This window comes from Pelodiscus sinensis, chromosome 2 (assembly GCF_052426305.1).
Source record: "Pelodiscus sinensis isolate ZL-2025 chromosome 2, ASM5242630v1, whole genome shotgun sequence".
Taxonomy (NCBI): Eukaryota; Metazoa; Chordata; order Testudines; family Trionychidae; genus Pelodiscus; species Pelodiscus sinensis.
The window spans coordinates 69,410,003-69,435,393 of NC_143053.1; the positions used below are offsets into that span (position 1 = coordinate 69,410,003).

Here is a 25,391-nt window from a genome sequence, read left to right on the forward strand (position 1 = left end):
CTTTTGTCGACAAAACTATACCTGCATTTACACTACCGCTGAGTTCTGTCGCCATAACGTCGACAGAACTCAGCAGTTTTGTCAACGCTGGTAAACCTCATTTTACGAGGCATAACGCCTTCTGTCGACAGAGTTCTGTCGACAGAAAGTGTTATTGCATGTAGGGTTGTGTCTAGACTACAGGGTTTTGTCGACAAAGCAGCTTGCTTTGTCGACAGAACTGAATGTAGTCTAGACGCTCTTTGTCGACAGAAGCTTTGTCGACAGTATCTGTCGACAAAATCCTGTAGTCTAGACGTACCCTTTGAGGTATGACAGGTTAGCTAAAATGAATATGCCTTCAGCTACTTTCATTAGACTTAGCTGGATCTTTCAGTGTATAAAAAATTATAAATATAGGAAAGTACAAAATGTTTTGTTAAAGGAAGTTGAGAGCTCCAAATTCAGATTCCATGTGACAAACAGCTTAAAATGTATTTTATCTTTTTTTTTCTTGAATATTTGTATTGAATATTTCTACCCACTCACATTGTGTTTAAGGGCTATATTTTATTTTGGATCAGAGATTAAGTCAATCCAGTATAATTTTAGACAGTTCTTTTTAGTACAGATAAATAACCAACTTAGAAAAAGTAGTTACAGTAAAACTGCAATAGTCCAGTATCAAAATGGCAAGAGCCTAGTGAATGAGCTTCGGCAAAAAACGAGTCACAAGGCAGCAGCGGTAGCAGCTGAACAGAGCGAAAAGGGTAAAAAAGGGTTAAAAAAACTAAAACATTACAGTATACTGTATACAGTATGTACAATAAAAAAGGTTAAAAATGCTTTATATACTGTATGTACCGTACACAGTATATATATATATATATATATATATATATATATATACCCAGTTTATAGTACCTCCTGATAGTCTGGCATATCCGATAATCTGGCACCACCTAGGTCCCAAAGGTTCCAGATTATTGGAAGTCTACTGTATATGGAATGCTTGTTCTGCACATACAACATATATATGAGAGCTAAAACTCTGATAAATCTAGTGCAGATTTCCCTTAATTGTCTGATGTGATCCGCTCATAAGCATTCTTCAAAGCTTGAATGTCTATTAATAAAAATAATGTATAAGAAAGGTGACAAATAATATTGTTCACTTTACGCCAGAGTGCACAGGTACTTGATTGTATTATTTCAAGTGATCAACTCAACTACATGAGTTCTTATCTTTCCTCACGATAAAGAATTGTGTATTTGCATAGAGGAATTATCAAAGGCATTTGTGTAAAGTTTAAGCACACGCTGGATGGGTTTAATGAATTTCTTTCAGTTCTAAATAAAAAAAAAGCAAGCAGACATGAAAACAAAGGACATTTTAAGGCCTTTGTTCTGAACCTCTTTGAAGGTAATGAGAATCTTTCTATTAACTTCACTGGACTTTGGATCTGGTTCTTAAAGCTGTAATTTAAATAAATCATTTTAAAGTAAATTTTTTAACTAAAAAGAGTGATGCGTTATAATATTTACTTTATTTTATGTCCTCTGACAACACATTCAAAGTATTTAGAGAAATGTATTTTGCCTGCCTTTTTGTATACAGGCAGTCCCCAGGTTACGTACAAGATAGGGACTGTAGGTTTGTTCTTAAGTTGAATTTGTATGTAAGTCGGAACTGGTACATATTGTAGGGGAAACTCTAGCCAAACATTTTTTTTAGTTTTGGATAGCATAGGGAAAGGTTAACTCCCCTCTAATGTTTGTTTTGCTGTCTGTTCCCCTGTTCAGAAGATTTCACATCTATTTCTGTCCCTGTGACAAACTCAGGACTAAAGGAGTAACTCATCAAATACCAAACAGCTCTGCACCATGCTTTGAGCTAATAGCTTTATTTCCACACACCACCCAGGGTTCTAGGAGGAGGGTCCTTTTTTTGCTAACACAATGAGGCCAGCACTTTGTTTGTTTTGGTGGAGTCTTTGTTTGCCCAGGGAGCCCAGCATGTATAGGGGGAGGAGGGGCGGAGAGGCTGCTTTTGTCTGCTGTTCGGCAGCCTGTTGCTCAGGGGAGGGGGCAGGCGTGCAGGATGCGAGGCCGCGGGGGAGGGGGGCGGGGGGGCAGCGGGCGTGGGGAGGCACTTTTCCTCTGCCCGGCAGCTCTGCGGGATCCCTGTCCCTGTGGCCAGCTGCTGCAGGCAGAGGCCAGTTGGAGCCGGCCAAAGAGGTGGAGGAGGTGGATTCTAGGACCCAGGTGAGCGAGCCCCGGGGACGCTGCTGCGCTCAGGGAGCCCGGCATGTATAGAGGGGAGGAGGGGCAGAGAGGCTGCTTTTGTCTGTTCGGCAGCCTGTTGCTCAGGGGAGGGGGCAGCCTGTTGCTGGCAGGGGGGTGGGGGAGGCAGCGGGCGTGGGGAGGCACTTTTCCTCTGCCCGGCAGCTCTGCAGGACCCCAGTCGGAGCCGGCCCGAGGAGGAGGATCCTAGGACCCAGGTGAGCGAGCCCCGGGAATGCTGCTGCGCATGTGCGGGAGTTGCCTCACCCCGTTCGTATCTAGGGATCCGACATAAGTCGGATCCACGTAAGTCGGGGACTGCCTGTATATAAAAACAAGAACTGATAAAGGCCCTTGTAGGGCAAGAACTTCCATGATCCTCTTTTATTTAAAATAGATATCGAGTAATATTTGTATACATTATGCAACCATTTACCCTGGTGGTTCTAAGCTACAGACAACTGCTGTCTGATCACTAACTCCATGTTCTTAGTTGCAAGGCCTCCAGTTCAATAAGTCTGTATTTTGCATTATGAATGCGATAAGCACAATTGTTTCAAATAAACACTAGTTACAAAAATGCTTGAATTAATTAAATCAGATTAAAAAAAACTAATTTTTGTTAGGCTTCTAGGGCTGAGCCTGTTGTATTAAAAATAGTAGTACCGAGAACAGTTGGGGCAGAGAGCTGCATGGTGGCTTCTGGGGCCCTGACCGCAGTACAAAGAATAGAACTGCAGCCCAGCTCCAGTCCAAGCACATTGGTCGTGGCCATATGGCAGACAGTTGCCCCATGTGCCAGGACTGGAGCCAGGGCCATGGTGCTATTTTTAGTACTGCGGCCCAGGCTCCTGATTTGGCAGCTGCCACGCAACCCACTCTGGCCACAACTCCAGCCCTGGGAAAGGGCTGAAGCTAGGGCCAATGCCGTGTGGTGGCTGCCCAGCTGTTCCTGGGGCGGGGCAGTCACCCACCACGTGGCCCTGCCCCGGAACAGCTGAGCAGCCTCTCCTTGGCTCTGCTAAGAAGGTGCACAGGAGTAAAATTCTTGGTGCGTGCCTGTGCAGGCATGCACCTTAGAGGGAACCTGTCTGCACATGAGAGTATTTGAACCTAAGTGAAGAAACTGTACTTATATCAGTGATTTCTAGTGATTTCACAGTTTCAGCTGTGCAGATTTTCAGCCTACTAGAGGTGAAATTCTTAAACAGAAGTAATTTCCCTGTATAAGTGTCTGGTGCATGTGTTTGTTTTCCCTGTAAAGTACATAACTGTCATGTGAAACAACATGCATGTAATGATCTCTTGTGTGTTCTGTACCTGAATATCAGGAAACAAAAATGTTTAGGATAAGGGAATGCGCACTTTCAACTTCTTTGCTTATAAGCATCTGTCAGTTCATAGGCCTGTATTAAAATAATATAGTTTATTATGGAATGTATATAGTAGAGATATCAATTATGTACCCAAGAACATGACATGTGCAATTTCATCTTCATTTCTTTCCTGTTAATTGAAATACCAAACTCATTAAAAACTGACCTACAGAGTGTGGATAACCAGAATCCACTTTTTAGGGGAGGAGAATTAAAATGGAACTAGGTACTATGAGAATGATTAAAGAAAATACGACACAGCATGCCAAGCAATTTCCATTCTTGTACAGATGCCAGCTTTCATCTTCCAAATTACGTAATAAAATGTACCCACACTTTGTCAAATGAAACACATTTGCTCTTTCCCTGCGCAGTTTTCAGTCAGCCTCCAAATCTGTCTGTTTTGGCACAAATTATTTGTGAAATCTTCTTTACAATTACTTTCAAAAAGAGGCAAATAAAGATATAGAATGGACATAATCTGCAGTAAGGGAGATTTAAGTAAGATATTTAAAAAAAACGTTCTAACTATGAGGATAGTTAAGCTCTGCAATAGAACTACAAGAGAGGTTCATGGAGTTCTTATTACTAGAAGCTTTTAAAAACAAGTTGGGCAAACCCGAAAATTAGGTTTACTTGATCCTGCCACGGTGCCAGGGGCTGGACTTGATGACTTGTCAAGTCCCCTTTCAGCCCTACATTATAATGATTCTTTGTATCAGTGTTTGGTAGTATTTCTACAGATAAATAAGCAAAATTTCATTCCAAAATCTTTGTTTTGTCCATTGAGGGACTGATTCAATACCCACTGAAGTCAGTGGAAATCTCTTCATTGGTTTTAATGGGCTTTGTATCAGGACATTTGTTGATGGCTACATTGGGTATATTTCCATTAGCTTTTTTTTTTGTATCATCTAATAATGACAGGGTCTTACATATTTTACCATTTCTTCCCTTGTTACAAAGGTCACTGTCAATATCTTATCTAATCTCTCCATGTCTATATAGCTTTTATAGTCATGATGCTTAAATTCTGTACTTGGATTAGAAAATGTCAATAAAGCTTCCAGTGGTTCACCAGTACCTATGCTCTGAGTGATGGGGCTAGAATGTGATTCTGATAAAAGAATACAAAGAAACATTAGACACTTCTGAAATTTTGAAAAGGAGCATTTTGGAGTATTTTAATTCTTTACACTGCTTATTCCATTTTTCAACATGATCAGAACTAATGCTTGAATAGCACTAAATATCTGAAATACAAGGACTTTTAAAAAAATTATTCTTCAGATACAAGGAGGAATTGAAATCAGCTTTCGATATGGAGGAGATACTGCCTCCCCCTTATAGCCTCACATAGTAACAGAGATGATACAGAAGGAAACTTACAAAGCTTTTAAGGCACAACCATTCTATGTAGGATAGCATGCTCCCACAAATATATCCAGGTTGTACCTCCAAAAACCAGCATTCTCCAGTCTTGCAACACCTGTCATCTGACAGGACCATGGACGCTCCTGGAACAGAGAGCTGGTAGCCTAAGGGCAGGAGAGCCAGCCGGGGCAATAAAGTCAGCAGCCTGGCTGGGAGCAGCATGAGACCGGAGCCAGAGTCCCGTGACAGCTTCTACGGCAGCACGGGGCTAGGCCGAAGTCTCTGGCAGCACAGGCTGGCACAGGGCTGGAGCCTCGCAGCAGTCCCCTGGAGCTCGGGGCTGCAGTTGGAGCGCAGGGCCGCCAGGAGCCCCACAGCAGACCCGGGGAGCACAGGGCTGGGGCCGGAGCTCCACGGCTGTCTCCAGATTTGCAGGGCTGGAGCCCCATGGAAGGAACCAGAGACTTTGTTGCTCAGGAAGCTGGCAGCAGCTTGGCAAGTAGTCCAGCCAGGTTCGGGGTGGACGAGGGTGAAGCAAGATGCCTTCCTAGGCGATGGGCTTAGGAGCTGATGGCAGGAGACCTTCCCTTGTCCAGCAAATTCTCTCATTCGGGACCAGTCAGGTCCCAATGGTGCCGGAACAGGGAGTTCTAACCTGCAGGGCTAAATTGCAGCATTTGTGCCATTGTTCTTCAAGGAGATGTAGGCTCTAATCGATTTCACCTGAGGTTGTGCGAAGTGCACTGTCTGTTTGGTTCAAAGGAGAGATCTCTGGGCAAGGCAAAAAGCTTTCCTCCCCTATTTTGTCCTAACCCCTTTTTGGCATTCTGCTTCTTGGGTGGAGGATCATGAATGAGAGCTTCTGCACTCCCCAAAGCATAAGGCATGAAGAGAGTAATATTGTAACAGTTGAGTGCACAGCCACAGAAAAGAAGAAAAGGTTCTTGCACAACTTTCTCCATTATGTACATATCAAAGGTAGGGTTGCCAACCCAAATGATTGTCCTGGAATCTCTCAGAATCAGCATCAATCTCCCTGTGACTATTGAAATCAACCCTGATGATTTTAGTAGGCTATTTTAAGAAAATGATATTATGACATGTTAGGAAAAAAATCTCCTGGAATAGTTTCAATCAGAGCTGGCAACTCTAGTCCAAGAGCCTCTCACAATCTGGCCTATGGGGCCCAATCATTCCAAATGACAAATAGCATCAAGCAAATGGCAAAAACAAATCAAAACCTCCCATTGAGATCAGTTGTAGCAGAATGGAGATGAGAACTCCTATGGCAAGAACTGTGCCTAAACACAGTCACCAAAAATTAATAATTAAGCTTAATTGCAATCCATAATTTAAGATTAATTCTGTTTTCCCCCTTTTTGCTGTTCTTGAATTTTTAACAGACTGTGATTCCCTAGAAATTGTCTGTAAATATTTAACAAAAAGCATTTATTAACATATTTGAGCTTTTGAATTTTTCACAAATTATATTGCAGTAAGTACTCGTTAGCATATCCACTAATCAACATGTGGTGGCCTAGCTATGTGATTGGTCACATGGTATGCTAATACCTCTCAACTGTTAAATCTGTTAGGGCACGTATACACAGCAGGGTTAAAGCTGAAATAAGCCACGCAATCTGAGCTACGTCAATTGTATAGCTTCTATTAATTTTTCCAAAGGAAAGTTGATTAGACTTACTAACATCTCTCGAAAGTACTCAGGAAGACAAATAGTTAAAGGTCTGAATGTAGCCTGATTCAAGTGAGTCAGATTTAGGGAATATGCTCACTAATATATTTCCCAACCATTTTGACCAATGTTGAAAGATTTGAAGCTCAAATAGTAAGTTAACTGCAAATATCTTGAGTCCCCTGTCTCCAGGGGTTTTACAGTTATTTGAAATATGATATAGACAGGTTTGCATATTTGTTTTCCTTTTGTAGAAGACATTATTTATTTTGCACAGGAATATGTTAGCTAATAGATAAACCTCTGCTGAAGAAAAAGAGAAAATTAAATAGTACGTCAGCATTAAAGAAACACATTGCATACTTTAATGAGATCGTCAGCAAACAAAACGGATGAGGGGGCATTACAGTTTAAATTGGTGGAGAGTGTTCATATGAGAACTTTGTCTTCTCATTTGCTTCTTCTTTTTTGGCATTTCCCTTTTACACAATACATTTCTTTTCTTACTAGGGCATCCTCTCAAGGGTTGCAGTAAATTATAGCATATAGAAAAGTATAACAAGAGGGTGATGTGGTTCAGAATCAGCTGGATGATAGTGTTCAATGCAATTTAGAACATGATCTTTAAGGAGAAAAAAATCAGATATCCACTGCAGAAAATGAAGAAGAGTGGGTCTTTTGCCACAAAGAGGAAAAAATACTATTTTCATGCCTTGAGTGAAAATATGCATATATTATATAGATAAAAACGTAATGTCAACCAGATATGCAGATATCCCTCAGGATGCAAATATACAAGCTCATTTTATAATGTGGATTCAATGTCACACAGGGTTACAAAGGACAGTGCACTATGATGACTGTTGAAAGTGAACTATTTCTAATTGTAGAGGAAACCCTGTCCCTGCTGCAAAGATGAATAAACAGGTTTGGCTCTAGAATACTACCTGAGGGTTAGAGGGATGAAATCCTTCTGGCTCAGAGGCGCAAATGCCTTTGAGGATAGGTTGTAATTGTTTCTGCGGTTAGCTTGTGGCCCCCATCTACCATCTGGTTTGTCTCCTAGTAGATCTGTGCAAGAGGTTAACTCACTGAACATGCCCCTGTCACTGCCCTGCCAACTCACAAACCCCCCTCTGTGCATATGCTGTGAGAGAGGTCAGATCCCATTATGATGGATGTGGTTTAATTACCTAGAGGGGAAACATTTTAGCAGAGCTGTAATGATCAGACTGCATTACCTCTCTTCTTAACCATCTGTACATGAGAGCAGCAACAGATCTTCTATTGTCTATTCCTGACCTCTCAATGTGTGGGAGGCTTTTACCTCATGAAGAATGCTGCTACTGAAAGGCTGGGTCATACAGTGTATGAGAATGGAGGAAATTTGCAGTCCATTAACTCTTATTCAACACTGAGATATATTTTACTAATTGTAGAATAAAACTCACATAGTATTGTTCATCAGGAGACTTCAAATTGCTTTACATAGGCATGTAAAGATAATTATACTTGTTTTACAAATGAGAGAGGTAATATGAATTGACCAAGGCCACACCATAAATCAGTGGCAGAACCAGCAAGAGAACTCCATTGTTTTCTTTAATCCTTTTTCAGTGACATACATACTGCCTATTTGTATGATGTTCTGGCTATAATTTAAAATGTCCCTGAAGTATATGGAGACACAAATCAGATTAGAATGGAAAAAGATAATTAATTCACATACAGGCAACTAATTGGCCTCCATCTTGAATAAAAAGCCTCATCATTCCAACCCTCTATCACTCAACACACTGGAGCATGCTCGGTTCAGTTTTAGAGCTGCTAACAGCAAATAGCTGCTATTACATTGGCTACCCAGTGTCAACAGACATAACAACAATAACAAAAAATCCCCGACAACATTAGTCTCCGCCTCCTTTAATATTCTAGCAATAATAAATGTAAAACATTAAGGCTACGTCTACATTACATGTTTCTTGTGAAAGAAGCCTTTTGTGCAAGAGGTTTTGCCCAAAAACTTCTTGTGCAAGAGTATGTCCACACCTCAAAGCACATTGCAAAAGCCATTGTGAAAGAGAGAGTCCACACTGCATGGACGCTTTTGCACAAGAAATCTCTGATGCATCAGAGCACCTGTGCTTTTTCCCATGGGGGTTTCTTGCACAAGAAACCCCTCTTGAGCATCCACACTTGCCTTCTTGCGCAACAGCTCTAGCACTAAGAGCAGTTATGCCTCAGAAAAGGAGGTTTACCTACGGCGGAAAAAGCCCTTTGTTCTGCCATTTAACTGTCCATTTAATTGTGCAAGAGCTCATTTGAGGTATGGACAGTCTGCAGATTTATGTGCAAAAAATCTGTTTTTGCGCAAAAACCTTGTAGTGTAGACGTAGCCTAACACTGTAACAATACCAAGCATCTTAACTTAGGGTATGTCTAGACTACAGGCTTTTGTCGACAGAAGTTTTGTCAACAGATACTAGTATGGACAAAGCTTCTGTCGACAAAGCTTCTGTTGACAAAGAATGTCTAGACTACATCCAGTTCTGTCGACAAAGCAAGCTGCTTTGTCGACATGACAATGTAGATGCAAAGGACAGAGTAGATGCAATAACACCTTTTGTCGACAGAACTCTCTCGACAAAAGGCGTTATTCCTCCTAGAATGAGGTTTACAGCCGTCGACAAAACTGCTGAGTTCTGTCGACGTTATGTCAACAGAACTCAGCGGCAGTGTAGACGCAGGTATAGTTTTGTCGACAAAAGTCCACTTTTGTCGACAAAACCCTGTAGTCTAGACACACCCTAAGAGGCTGGAGGCAAACCTGGCAATTACAAGGGTTTATTTTACAATCTAGAATAGTTGCCTTACAGCTACAAGTCCACACTGTCTGCAAGTTTAGGAGAACTTCTGGAATGGTGCAGCGGAAATACCTTTGGCCCTTGATCAGTAGAACAGAAGGGCTTTCATATAATACAACTGTTTTTGGAGGCTTAACTTCCAAGTCCTCTGTAGTACTTGGAACAGGATTCTCAGCAATTTCACTGTCTCTGAATGTAGCAGTTAGATAGTCCAGTGTGTCCTTAACACCTGGTACCTCAAAATCTAAATGAGAATTCTCTACAGGTAACCTGTGCCACACTATGACCTGATAACCAGTGAGGGCCACTGTGAAAATGAATAGCACATACTGAAATGCCTACACCAAATGTTCTCAGACATGCTCATGGCCTTTCCACATGAGTGGCCCTCGTTTATCTCCATGGACTGCAAGACTGTCATAACCAATATGGTCTCCTACAGTAGGGTAGTTTTGCTAACTGTGCTTGTGTACCTAGAATGGGGGGGGGGGAGGGGAAGGGTGCCTGCTACTGCAAGGGCAGCACATGGAACCTCCCTAGCTGCCCCAGAGCCTTCGGAGCCACTGGGACCTGACAGCTGCTTCCGGGTCTTGGTTTCTGCAACCAGACCTGGCAGGATCCCTTTTTGACTGGGTATTCCAATTGAGAACTAGATGCTTGGCAACTCTAGATAGCTGTGATATTCAGCAGTTATTCCAAAATCCACAGATTGACAACTTCTTTGTTGGGTGGGAGAAAGGAAACATGCTATCTCCTGTCTTTATTTCCAAAAGGAGTGATTTGAGCCTTTGAAATTAACCTCTTGGTTGATGTAAAAGACATGCTTTAATTTGAAGTAGTTGTTGTTGCAGCTAATAAACACAGCAAAAATCATCTGTAGTTTCCAATTGTTCCATTAAATATATTTCAGCAATATAATCAAATTAAACAATAAAACTAACCAGAGTATCCCTAGAGAATTCCCTTTTTTCTTCCTGTTTTTTCTTCCATTGTCCAACAGAGTACTCAGACAGATTTTCCACCCTTTTCAACATACAGCATGCAGCTGGTAAACATTGATTTAACAGCTCAATATTCTGATAATTGCAGTGTTGCAAAAATATGTTCAAAATGTATCAAAATATCATTATATCAGTTGAACACTTCTTAAAGCACAAAAAGAATTTTATTTTACGTAAAGATAGAACTCCTGCCATAGGTTTCTCCTAAACTATGCATTACGGTTCTAGATCTCAGTAGTTGACTACCGAGATCTTATTTTTGCTGTAATTAAAACCACTAGTGTGTGCGATTCACCTCAGTAGTTGAGTCCATAGAGTTTTTGTCTTTTTCTTTAGTGAATGTTGTTCCCTTTAATGACAATTGTAATTCATTGGAGGGTCCTCCAGATAGATCAAACTTCTTTGTTCAAATAAAAGAAACATAATTTCTTGCATGATCTAAAAATAAAAAAGGAGTCCTATAAAAAATGGAAACTAGGAGAAATTACAAAGGATGAATACAGGCAGTCCCTGACTTATGCGGATCCGACTTACGAACGGGGCTTTTCTCGCCCCAGAGCTCACGGGCGGCGGGTCGCCGCCCGTGTCCTCCAGGACGAGAAAAGCTTCTCCCTGTCTCTCTGGTCTGCTGGGAGGGGGGGTCCAGCAAAGTCACTGGACCCCCCCAGAAGACCAGGGACACCCGAGCCAAGCCGCCGCCTGGGCGGCTTTGCTCGTTTGCCAGGGAGCAAAGCCGCCCAGGCAGCGGGACCCCCGCTGCCTGGGCAGCTTTGCTCCTGTCCCCCTGGTCTGCTGGGGGGGTCCAGTGGCTTTGCTGGACCCCCCAGCAGACCAGGGGGACAGGAGCAAAGCCACACAGGCGGCGGGGTCCCTCCGCCTGTGCGGCTTTGCTCGGGTCTCCCTGGGGTGCTGGGGGCGGAGGGGGAGCAGCTAGTGCGCCCCCCCCCCCCCAGCAGGCCAGGCTTTTGTTGCGGGACGCCTCAGGTAGAGCAGCTGGGGTGCTGCTGGGTTGGTCCTGTGGGAACCTACCGGGCAGCGCCCCAGCTGTTCTGTCCCAGGCTCCAGATTCAGCAGCTGTTGAAACTGACCAGGCTGATTCCAGGAAGATGAGCTCAAACTAGCTACAGGAATAAAGGGAAACAAGAAGACATTTTATAAATACATTAGAAGCAAGAGGAAGACCAAGGACAAGGTAGGCCCACTGCTCAGTGAGGAGACAGAAACAATAACAGGAAACTTTGAAATGGTAGAGATGCTTAATGACTTCTTTGTTTCGGTTTTCACTGAGAAGTCTGATGAAGGAATTCCTAATATAGTGAATGCTAGTGGGAAGGGGGTAGGTTTAGAAGATAAAATAAAAAAAGATCAAATTAAAAATCATTTAGAAAAGTTAGATGCCTGCAAGTCACCAGGGCCTAATGAAATGCATCCTACAATACTCAGAGCAGATAGAGGAGGTGTCTGAGCCTCTAGCTATCATCTTTGGAAAATCATGGGAGACAGGAGAGATTCCAGAAGACTGGAAAAGGGCAAATATAGTGCCCATTTATAAAAAGGGAAATAAGAACAACCCAGGAAACTACGGACTAGTTAGTTTAAGACCTGTTATCTTAACTTAGGGAAGATAATGGAGCAAGTAATTAAAGAAATCATCTGCAAACACTTGGAAGGTGGCAAGATGATAGGGAACAGCCAGCATGTAAAGAACAAATCTTGTCAGACTAATCTGATAGCTTTCTTTGATAGGATAAAGAGTCTTGTGAATAAGGGAGAAGCGGTGGATGTGGTATACCTAGACTTTAGTAAGGCATCTGATATGGTCTTGCATGATATTCTTATCAGTAAACTAGGCAAATACAACGTATATAGGACTACAATAAGGTGGGTGCGTAACTGGCTGGATAATCATACTCAGAGAGTAGTTATTAGTGATTCTCAATCCTGCTGGAAAGGTATAACAAGTGGGGTTCTGCAGGAGTCCGTTTTGGGTTCTGCCTGGGGTTCTGCAGGGCTCTGTTCAATATCTTCATCAACGATTTCTTCAAGTGTGGGCACCACACTTCAAGAAGGATGTGGAGAAATTGGAGAGGGTCCAGAGAAGAGCAACAAAAATGATTAAAGGTCTAGAGAACAGACCTTTGAAGGAAGGCTGAAAGAATTGGGTTTTTTAGTTTGGAAAAGAGAAGATTGAGGGGGGACACGATAGCAGTTTTCTGGTATCTAAAAGGGTGTCATAAGGAGGAGGGAGAAAACTTGTTCTTCCTGGCCTCTGAGAATAGGACAAGAAGCAATGGGCTTAAACTGCAGCAAGGGAGGTTTAGGTTGGACGTTAGGAAAAAGTTCCTAACTGTCAGGGTGGTTAAACACTGGAATAAATTGCCCAGGGAGGTTATGGAATCTCCATCTGTGGAGATATTTAAGAGTAGGTTAGATAAATGTCTATCAGGGATGGCCTAGACAGTACTTGGTCCTGCCATGAGGGCAGGGGACTGGACTCGATGACCTCTCGAGGTCCCGTCCAGACCTAGTATTCTATGATTTTATGATAATTACTACAGAATTAATTATGGGGTTGAGATTTATTTCCCTAATCTTGCAATCTGATAACAACCCCTCTTTTTTTCTGAAAGGGTTCATGGTAGAAGAGTGATTTGCAGTAGTTTCACAGCAATTGTACAAACAATTCGATCATATATGTGAAACCGTGGTACAGCTAAATAAAAACATGTTTTCTCCTTAAATAAAGAGAAGTTATGTGTTTGACTGAAATTAGTCTTAAGGTGAAGTTAGGCAAACTGACTGGAAATAAGGCATACATTTTAAACAGTGAGGTTCTAACAGAGTGGCACTCACCATCCACAAGCCCCCTGGTGCTGTATTCCCCAAGTTTGTCAGAATGTTTGGCTACTCAGCCCTCTGGCCAAGTTACACCTCAGTGTGAAATACTTGCATCCCCTTCTAGGATATACCTTTCCAGGGGCCCATCTCAGTGCGCTCTGTTTAGTCTTTCTGTCTCTTTCCCCTCTCTGGATCAGATTGGTGCCTCCAGGAGACAGATTCTTGCTCCTATCTCAGGGCTTTACCTTAGTTCATCATTTTCATCATAGTCCATAATCTCTCACCAGCTCCACTGAAAGCAGTCTGTGGTGCTGCTGCTGCTGCTGCTGCTGCTGCTGCTGCTGCTGCTGCTCCCTCAGTCAGCCGGTCACCTGTTGGCTTCGTTCCATGAGATCTGCACTGCTGCTTTGCTTTGCATCTCCATTTGTAGGCCTTTCCAGCCCCTGATTGGCCAGTTCCTCCACAGCTACTTCAGCCTCCTGGAAGACTTATCTATGGCCCTTTTCTGGGTTGGGGTGTAGCAGAACTATAGGGCCTCTGGAAGGGTGTCTCAGGGCCTTGTCCAGCCTATTACTGAAGGCAATTATTTTTTCTCAAGAGATTTTCTGGTTCAAACAGGAATTAATTTGTGTAGTCAGGTGAGACTAAAAGATCACAATGGTCTCTTTTGGACTTCAAATGTATGCATCTATTTATTTGTATATTATTATCATCCATAGCCTTTGATCATGATTGAGGCCCTACTGTTCTGGAGGAGTAGACGCAGAAGAGTTTGACTTGACCGGGGTCTGTTTATTTAATCTTATTTAATCAAAAGTGAAGAATAATTCTCCATGAGTAAGAATTATATTTCCTCCTATGTCCATGTTCCCTGTGTTTGGTTGAAACTGGAATTGTACACGCTCACAGTTGAAAGTTTGACCCTAACCTGGAGAAGTAACATGCTGAAAATTGGTCTTCCAGTATTATATCACACATATGCAGTATGTGTGTGTCACTGCTGGGTAAACAGTTTTTATTATACACATTGCTCCATTCGATTGCCATAGTGTTGGGATGGTGCTAAGAGAGGAATTTTGTAAAAAGTTATAACACAGCAGAAAGATACATTCAGTTATAAAAAGTCAGAGATCCTTAAATTAAAACATTTTTAAAAGTTTGGTACTGAATAACCTGTGAATTAATTTATGCATTTTCATTCTCTTTCAAACTTCATCTTTCCATTTAGCAAAGCACTTATGTATGACGTAGGTATTTCAAAGAGAAAATATTTTCTCAAGCACAGCCTGCTGTCAAGTTAGTGCTTCTGTAAAAAAATTAGCAGATGTCAAGGCACATGTATTGATGTTTCCTTTTAAAGTATGAATAACTAACAGGTGCCAAAGGCTTGACAACAATTTTTATTATTAATTTAGAAATACTTGATCTTCAAAGCAGAAGTTATTTATATAGAACAATGTAATTGAAGCAGGACTCAGGAACAGTACATTTTCATATTGCATAAAATAGTGTGTGGCACATAAGTTCAAAGCTTAGAATGGATTCTTATTTAATCAAAAGTGAAGAATAATTTTCCACGGGTAAGAATTATATTTCCTCCTACATCCATGTTCCCTGTGTTTGTTTGAAACTGGAATTGTACACGCTCACAGTTGAAAGTCTCCCAGGGTACGTCTAAACTACATGGCTCCGTCGACGGAGCCATATAGATTTGTTGTTTTGGCAAAGGTAAATGAAGCCACGATTTAAATGATCGCGGCTTCATTTACATTTACATGGCTGCCGTGCTGAGCCGACAAACAGCTAATCAGCAGTTGGTCCGCTCAGCGCGCTAGTCTGGACGCTCCCCTGCTGACATCAAAGCCCTTTGTCGGCAGCCCCGGTAAACCTCGTCCCATGAGGAATAACGGGGCTGCCGACAAAGGGCTTTGATGTCGGCAGGGGAGCGTCCAGACTAGCGCGCTGAGCGGACAAACAGCTGATCAGCTGTTTGTCGGCTCAGCGCGGCAGCCATGTAAATGTAAATGAAGTCGCGATCATTTAAATCGCGGCTTCATTTACCTTTGCCTATGTGTCTAATCTACATGCCTCTGACGACAGAGGCATGTAGTCTAGACACAGCCCCAGTGATTAGTGTGCTGCTACTTCTGGCTTTAACCAAATTGTTTTATATTTTATTATTAGAGATGTGAAGATTTAACCAGTTAACAGATAAGCCTCACCCTTCAGGTTAATTGCTGGGGCTGCTCCAGTGCAGCAGCATGCCCTGCAGGCAGGGGCTGCTCCAGCCAGGAATCTGGAGTAGGGGCAGGGCCGGCCCATAACATTTTGGCACCTGAGGTGGGGAGCTCAAATGACACACTCATGCCCCCTCGCTTGGACCAAAACTTTGAAAGGTCTCAATTCTGTCCTCATCCTGTTCTACTCCTCTCATGGTACTGCAGAGAGAATACATATGCACCAGCAGCAGACACAATTTTCTACACTCTGGGTCCTAGTGGTGCAGCTCCCCCCCCCACGGTCTGGCATCTGAGGCGGCTGCCTCAGTTCTCATGGCAAGGCCAGCCCCAAGTAGGGGAGCATTTCAGATCTTTGGTTGATGAGCTGACCTGTGCACACTATTATGGGTGGAGGGAAAAGAGGGTGAGAGCATGGGGGCAGACTGAGGATAGAGACTTCAGCAGTGTTACTGTGCATGCTCAGTACAAGCCAGGCACCAAATGTGTGTGTGTGTGTGTGGGCGGGGAGGGGAGGGGAACCAACCCCATCTGCCCTTCCCCCACCATACACATCACCTCTATCCAGGGGCGACTAAGGCACTGGAAAACTCTACTTTTTTTGCTAGACAACTTAGCAGTTAGCCGACAGGAGCACTAAATCACATTCCTACATAAAAGAAAGAAAATTAAATAAATATTAGACCCACTCAGCTCTAACACTAACATATTCTGACATCTTGTGACAAATTACTTATGGGACATTGGTTAGCCTTAAATATGTAGTGTACTGTATATTCTTACTTTGATACTAACTCTGTGGAGCGAGAGACAGACCCGTCAGGACTCCTGGACTCTCTCTTAGCTCTGGAAGGGGAGTGGAGTCTAGTGGGATATAGCAAGAGAGCAGATACATTTCAGCTATATATAAGAAGATCAGAATGGCCATACTGGGTCAGACCAATGGTCCTTCTGGCCCTGTATCCTGTCTTCCAACAGTGGCCAATGCCAGATGCTTCAGAAGGAATAAACAAAAGAGGCAATCATCATGATCCATTCCCTGTCATCCATTCCTGTCTTTTGGCAAACAGAGGCTAGAGACACCAATCCTGTGCATTCTGGCTACTAGCCATTCGTGGACCTATCCTCCTTGAACTTATTTTGTTCTCATTGGAACTCTGTTATGGTTTGGCCCTTTCCACTATCTTCTGGCAAAGAGTTCCACAAGTTGACTGTGAAAAAATAATTAATTTTGTTTGTTTTAAAATTAATTGGGTCAGCTTCTTGTGTTATGTTAGTAAAGGAATGGTTAACATTTCCTTACTCTATTTTTCCGCACTATTCATTATTTTCTAGACCTCTAACATATCCCCCCACCCTTTAGTCATTTCTTTTCCAAGCTGAAAAATCCCAGTTTTGTTAATCTCTCCTCATATTAATCATTTCTCTAATAATTTCTCTTGCCCTTTCTGTACCTTTTTCAAATACAATCTGTTCTTATCAGTTTAATATCTTTTCTTAGATGTGGTGACCATATCTGCATATAGTATTGAAGATGTGGGAATACCATGACTTTATATAGAATCATGGATTTGTCTTCTTATCCATTACTTTCCTAATGATCCCCAATAGTCTGTTAGCTTTTTAGTTTTAGACAGCCACTGCACATTGAGAAGATGTTTTCAGGGAACTAACCGCAGTGATTCCAAGATCCCTTTCTTGAGTGGTAACAGCTATTTTAGATCTCATCATTTTTGTATCTATAGTTATGATTATATTTTTCCTTGTGCACTACTTTGCACTTATCAACACTAAATTCCATCTGCCCATCTGGTTTTGTGAGATCCCTTTGTAACTCTTTGCACGCAGCTTTGGAGTAGTGATTGTTAACTCCTTTTTCAAGAACATTTATAAGTTTTAGAGCAGTGATCCAAATGCAAATCCTAGCAGCCCAACACTCATTCCTACTTTTTTTCTCCTATCCTTAAGTGGAGTACCCAGCAATGTTTTCATGATGATCTAACAATCCTTCAATTGCATGAATGCCTAGCTTTTTGTTAATTGCCCTGCCTCCCTCTTTTTATAACAAACTCCCCTGCCACAAAGGCAAAGCTGCAAGCAGCTCAAACTCTGTTGCATTTATGATCTCCTTCTGGAATCAAGGCATGCTGTTTTAATCAAACCTCAAGTATGAAATCCAGAAGTTGCAACTTCAGGGAGGCTACTACCGGGTAAATGGTGCCCTTGTGCCAGAGCAGCCCCTGCCAGTGGAGTGCCTAAGCCTGTTATAGGCAGAGACACATTCTGAGGACCAGTCTCTGTCCATGTGTTAGTTAGCCAATTAAATAATATTGTTTAACTGATCAGCCAATTAAACAGGATATTACACCCCTATTTAATACTATAGGCTCAATCCCCAAGTCCTGATTCAGACCTCAATCACCCCACTTAACAAAAATATGCATGAGGTAAAGGAAAACATTGTGCATTAGATTCCTAACTCATTTAAGGGGCTGCAGTGTAATCCCTCTCACTTAAGCCCACACATCCCATGGGATCATCTATTGCCCCCAGGCAATCTCTGAAATTTATAGGTGTTCTCTCTTGTCCAACTGAACTGCTTTACAAGTGCTTCCTAAGGCAATGGCTTCCCTTTGATAGGGGTTTCTCCTGTTCTAGCCTTTGCCCCGCATTAGGATTCCAATCCCTGAGATTCCAATCCCCTCTGACATTTCCAGATGGTGATGAGACAGTACCATGGAGGCAGCTGGCTTCTCCATGTTTTCCTCCATGCAGGGGGGAACATCTATCGAAACAGAGGATCCTTTCTGTAACCAGATAGCCTTGGCATAACCTGTGCTTCATTTTGTATCTGGCCCTTCTTCAGGCAATCTCCTACTAAAGAACAGCTAAAATTTCTGAAACAAGTGCATATCAGTAATGCAGCTTGCCTGGCAGAGCCTCTGTATCAATGGCTCTGGACCTGGTTGGTGCCTTTTCCAAATAGCTTGTTTTAAATGTTAGGAGGCTTTTACGCACTTGTTTCAAAGCAATAACCTGCAGAGGTGTTGCCAGAAAGCAGACCTCTGGGTCATTCATTTACAAGGGAACTAGTTCCTTTGGCCTGCTTGGGCATACCTAAAATAGAAAATGTAACCATGATCTGATGCTGTGATTAGCTAGCATGGACTAACTACAGAATCAGGGCCTTACGGTAAATGAAAAATATCAATCCCTTTACTGTGTTTGAGAAATGTATACTGAGAGCATGTAGCGTGGTTTTTCCTTTTCTGTTTCAGATAGTAGCCAGCCAGGGCTGAGGACAGAAATGCTAAACCCCTGGGAAAAGGGGAGGGGTCTCAAGCAGAAAGGTTGAGCTGGGGGTTAGGGTTAGCCTCCCCTGGCCAGCCCTTCTGCAATGCCCAGACTGCATGGATGGGGGCTCCAGCAGTGATTTCATAGGTCCCAGAGCTCCAGCGATTGCCACAGTTGCTAGAGCAGCCATGGTGGCTGGGAGCCCCAGATCCGTTTAAACTGCCAGGCCCTTGGGGCAGCTGCTCCCTTTTCTACCCTTTGTCAGAGACCCAGATTGCAGCGGTGAGTTATTATAATTAATAGGAGTGAAATGTTCAAAATGTGAGTAGAATAGACCTGTTACTTTGCAGTCATAGACTAGATGAGACTGAGATACATTTGTTTTGTAACCTCAAGCCCAGTTTGCTTTCCCCCCCCAAGTTTCCAGAGAGTAGAAGACACATTGTTTTATGTAGCTGTGTTGCTGGAAGTTCATCCCTTATGAATCACTGGTCCAAATTACATCAACCAGTCAGTTCCTAGGGAGTGTGAGAGCAGTGAGATCTGAACAGAGGCCATTGGTTACAGGACAGGTGGAAAATAAAATATTTAAATTATCAAGTAGATTTTAGATCACAAATTTGTTCTGAGCAAAAATAGAAATGCAGATTAAGCCAAGACAAAAGCCTGCTGGTAAGAAAATGAACAAATGTCTGAAGGTTTTTTGAAGCTTTCATGTATATTCTTATCAAGAATAATGATTCACTCAGCTGTACTATTCCTCAGCTTAGTTTTCACCTTTTCCTATCTCACCTCTTCCTCCCCCCCCCCCCCCCCCCTTTTGCAGATAATAAGCTGGAGGCTTGCCTGTGGCAGGAAGGTTGCATGGATGATGCTGGGATTCCACGTAAGGAAAATGAACAGTGGATGAAGGAAGACTGCATTAGCAGTAGCTGTGAGGTATGTATTGCTGAAAGTTCTCTCTGCTATCTAGTTCTCTCTTTCCTCTGGTATCATGCCAGCTGAAGCATGTTGCAATGATGAACTAAGAAAGAAAAGTGTGCCTCACAACTGCCCATAGCTTAGTGATAATAGGGAATATAAAGCTTCTGGGGAAATGTAGTGAAGACTTGCCATAACCACCACTAAACAAAAGGACAGAATATTTCAGATGGAGTCTCTTCTACTCCTCATCTTAAATATGCATACCATGGAAGAAATCTGATGTTGGCGATAGCATTTTACACTAACTTAACACCTTCACTGAATAGGTTGAAATCAGTTACAGAAGATGTGAGGCAGATTTAATGTAGTTCTATTTTTGTGACAGATACATTCACAAATAGGCCTACTAACAGGGAATATAGATATCCTTTATGTATAGATTCGTTTATTCTAACACAAACAGTTCCATATCATTCTGAATCATATTCAGTTCTCATCATTCTCCCATGTGAAAAGAGGTGAGTTTTGGCTACACTCAATGGCTAGTTGGTCTTTTATGTATGGTCCAGCAACAGCCTGCCATCAATTTCTGTCCACGAGTGAGGTCATGTCTGCCACCCTGAGAGAAATGCTAAATTCCATTGCATAATCTTTGACTTCAGCCACTTTAGCTCTGCCATTGGTATGCACATATTGCTTCCATGTACTCAAATTTACAATGCACATATGGCCTACATTCTACTCAAGAGTTACTCCCACAAGATAATGCTAAAGTTGTACACTAATATTTCTGCGGGTTCTGTGCATAAGACAGCTTCAGTGGGATTCACAGTGCCTATGTACATAGGGCCATCTTCATAGGGTTGAATTTCACTCCATATATGGATACAAAACTTCAGCTCCTCCATCCTTGTGTATTGAATTCATTGAATGGAATGATTTCATAGGCCTTAGATATATATACATATGTGAATGGGACGACTTCAGCTCAATGGACTGCTGCATAAAAATGATAAGTCTTTGCAGGATTGGGGGCATCATTTTTTCCTGGACTTTACCTAATCTATAGACATTAGGTGCTTCCCCTGCTTAGGTGATTATCTACATTTTTAGGCATCATATATCTTTGAATGTCTCACCCAAGATCTAATATGGACTTAAATATAACCAATACAGATAAATGCTTATTTTTTTACTTTAACAGGATAACTGGCCTCTTAAGTGAAAATGCAGTAGTTCAGGTGTGCTCTACTTTGAATATAATGAGGAGTCATCAGGAAAAAGGCAGGTAAGAACTGTCTGGGAGTGAGAGGTCACCAGGTGAGAGCGGCCAGAACCAGTGGAGTGTAAGTGGTTCCCGAGGGAAGGCAGTAAGGGCAGAAGAGGATTTTGCTGGCCAAACCAGAGCAGCAAAGCTGTGGACTGACAGCATGGGAGCAGCAAATAGACTTACCTACTATGATCATAATGTTGGCCTCGAGGGAGTGAGGGGTGAATTAATAAAATCCCAGAAGACAGGCTGTGAGGATTTCTGCTGTTTCCAGCATGAGTGCTTCTGGCAGCATCACATAGAATGTGGGAAGGTGATTGACCCCTGGGAGGAGGGGAACAACTGTCAGTGTCTAGAAGAGGGAAACTGAGGCAAGGAACTGCTTGCAGGGCCGTCACAAAAGGCACCTGGGAGTGATTGCCCTTTGACAGCAACTCATAGCAATGTTATGCTATGATCTTTTTATAACCCTTTTAGCACATCCCATTTTTTTTTGTCTTATAGCAAACTCAGTTGTGAAATATAACAGACAATAAAAGGTATTTTGATTATTAGCATTGGCTTCCCTTAAGAAATAGCACAGAATGGAACTCACTTATTGTGACTTACAGTGAACTTAGATATTAAACTATTTTATAATTAATCTGAATGGAAATCTTGTCTTTTGCATAGCGGTGTGCAAATCAAACCTTTGTCAAGTGCAAGTCATTTTTTTTAAAAAAGAAAGGCAATTCAATTAGAAAACTTTCATAATAGCTAGAACTGTTGAACAATTTTTTTTGCTCTGAGCATTGTAATTAATCTCAGAAACCTGTCAAGTTGATCTTAAAACTAGGAAAATGATCACTTATTTGTGTGCATATGTACATCATTTCATTCTATACAAGTCTGCATGACAGATACCATCTGCATATTTTTATGAACTATATTTTATATGCTGCACTGGAAAATAGCACCGTAAGAAATATTGATACTGTGCTATTCTGGTGTGTGTGTTTGGTTTTTGTTTGTTTGCTTGTTTTTGAGAAAGGAGATAATACTTTAACATTACCTTTCAGAATGGCCAAATAATCTGTACTGTAGAGACATGTCTCCTGGTAGAGTGTTTGACCCCCCACATTGTTGGAAGGAAAATGCTGTCCAGTCTGCATAGACAATGAAAACCCCATGGAATCACTATTAGAACTTAAACATGATTCGTCTGAAAAGGAGCTGCCTTCTGGATCTACTAAAGAAATGTAGCTTCCACATTCAAAAGTTACAAGCACTGCTGACTACAATACATGCACAAATTGTTTGATGTAAAAACACTGATGGAACAATCAAGTCGCTTTAAGCTTTTTACTGTGGTGGGCATATTCTATACAATTACCTTTCAACATTGCTAGATCTAATGTAAAGATGAGCAAGGCGAAGAAAGAGTATACTGAAAGCTATTTATAGTTTATTATATTTTGTAGTCTGACATAGAAAATTGTTAAATGTTAGATTCATAAATTCAATTTTAGATTTGTTATCCTCTTTTTCAAGAGTCAGGGGAAAAAAGATATAAAAACATGGCATTTCTTTAAACCTTATAATTCAGCCACTGGCAAAGGCTTTCTTTTAAAATTTATACACATTTTAATACTGTAATGAGAAATGTTTTAATAATTATATTGTTCTAAAGAAAAGGGTTACAGAAAAGACATTTGCACTTGACCTGCATGGTTCTGTTTTTAGTTGTTTTTGTTCTGAGTGGTATTATATTATGGGGAAACAATTTGGTTTCCTTTTACAAGACTATATTCTGATGCCATGTTCGCTTTATGGAGCTTGGGTTTTCGCAAAATCAAAATGAAAAAGAAGCATAGCACAGTTCTTTGCAATCTCATCATGTTTAGACTCTGATTGGAAATGCAAAGCACATCTCAGGTATCTTTCCATGTATGCACATGTCTTCAATAGGGGATAAAGAATATATGAGTGCAATGTAATTTGCCAGGAAGTTATTTGTACTTCTTTTTCCATTCTGCATGTATCTCTGACTGGCATCAGTAGAACAGATAGAGAGAATGGACTCATCTGTTCAAGTTCCCTGCAAGTAGAACGTTATGCAAATCCCTTACTGTATGTTATTGTGATGTTGTGATCATTGACATGAGAGAATTGAGAATTTTTTTCAAGGTGCAATTATTAAAATAAGGGAACACATTTTTAAAACCTGGGTCCTAAGCTGAACCTTCAAAAATGCCTGTGCACAAATGTTCATTTTCATGTGGAATTAGCCGATTTAGACATGAAAGCAGAAGCTGGGCATGCATGTTTACTTGTACATGTACATTTTTTGCAGCCACGGCTTAGAAACTGATTCTGTTTTGGAACTTAGTCTTGAATTAAAAGTTCGAAAAGGAAGATCGCTGACCTGCACATACCCTTAATTCATAAAACCTGTGCATCCCACCTCCTTCATTACATCTTATCTTGTTTGTCATTGTCTGTTAACCAACAATAGGTCATCTAATAATGTTGTGCATGGAGTTTCTCACACATCTGAAACTATATGCACAAATGGTGGGTCATTAGGATGGATTCACAAATGATAGATGCTTAGTTCTAAGGAACATCTGATTTTATAGGAGCAACAGCAGCTCAGAAAGAGGGCATTTTAAAATCTGGACTCATGTAGTGATAGCATGGTAAAGAAGATACTGAAATCTGAATGGAAAGAAAAACATCTCTCCTGTGAAGGAAATTCTTTCTGACAAGTCATATTCAGAAATTGCTATTGAAAACAATGTGAAAATCTGTATAAAAACTGAGTAGGACAGAGCCCTATCATTCTTCTTTGGGGTTACATTTAACCTTAGATGCACAAATAAGCATGTCATCATGTACAATATTCTGTAATATCAGTGAATACTGTAGAGATGATTTAACAAGATCATATGTACCTTGAAATCTGGGTCAAACCTTGGTAATTTATATCCTTATTCTACTTATAAAGCCACATATATGTTAATTTTTTATTCTACTCAGCTACACAGAGACTATTTGACCAATATTCTTTAATGCACTTCACTGTCTTGAGTCAGTTACAACATTGTTATAGAATGGCTGCATCAAAGTTCACAGCCAAGTAACCTTCAGGAATCTTAACGCCCTAGTTCTATGAGTGCAGTATATTTCGATCAGTGACTTACGAAGATCATTTTTATGAATATTGATGATTTTGTAGGATACATTTTAATTAAACTGAAAATAGTATCATCTTCATTTATGAAAGACACTTTTTGTAATCATAAGAACATTCACCTGATGGAGAATGAAATTAACCCCTATTCACCACTTAAGGTTGTGTCTAAGTGGAATGTAAGTGCTACGTATGCCTTGTATTGGCTAGCTCCACAGAGCTGAATTTCACTTAAAAATATTTCCTCAGAATAAGAACATAAGAACATAAGAATGGCCATACTGGGTCAGACCAAAGGTCCATCTAGCCCAGTAGCCTGTCTGCCGACAGTGGCCAGCACCAGGTGCCCCAAAGAGGGTGGACCAAAGAAAATGATGAAGCGATTTTTCTCCTGCCATCCTTCTCCAGCCTCTGACAAACGGAGGCCAAGGACAGCATTTCTATCTCCTGGCTAATAGCCTTTTATGGACCTATCAGAGTATATCTGTTCTCCATATTGTGCCATGGAAGTTCCGGGGGAAATAATAATGGTGAGTTGTCAGTAGTTTGTCTTGCATATACAATTAATAGAAATGGGGCATACATTTGAACAAATACATTATTATATAAAAGGTTCTTCTTAATCAATATCTTCTATAACTATTGGTTGATATCTAATAAGGAGCAGGGACAAAAATGACTGAAATGATAATTTGGATGATAAACCAAATATCACATACCCAGTCTGACATGAAAAGTTAATCACAACACAACTAGTCAGCCTGTGCATACTACAGAAAGCACCAGAAAGTAAATTGAAAGCTGGTTTGAAAATGTTTTAAGCTACTATGCAACATAATTCTTCTTTAGATTATATTCAAAGAATACTCACGTTATTGTAATGCATTTTGTAAATTTATATTGAAGCTGAAGTATTAAAACGTACAATAGCATTTCAACAATATATATTCAGATATAACTATCAACAGGGTGTAGTCTAAAAACAATCAGAAGACTAATAAATTATGTATTTTGAAAGTCCTTGACAAAAGCAATAGAAAAGTTTCAGTTACAGTGAACTGAATTTCATGCTATAAATTGGTCCCC

General features: G+C 41.2%; 1 long non-coding RNA gene across 2 annotated transcripts; it reads left to right on the forward strand.

The window, feature by feature from the left end:
* Positions 1-2,079: 2,079 nt before the first annotated feature.
* Positions 2,080-25,014, forward strand: LOC149525283 (uncharacterized). Of its 2 annotated transcripts, none has more exons than XR_016348763.1 (4): positions 2,080-2,244; positions 19,766-19,878; positions 21,068-21,151; positions 22,192-25,014. It is a non-coding gene; the product is annotated as an uncharacterized LOC149525283 (long non-coding RNA). The 2 variants fall into 2 exon arrangements; XR_016348762.1 differs by having other exon boundaries at positions 2,094-2,244; positions 21,068-21,104.
* Positions 25,015-25,391: the final 377 nt, after the last annotated feature.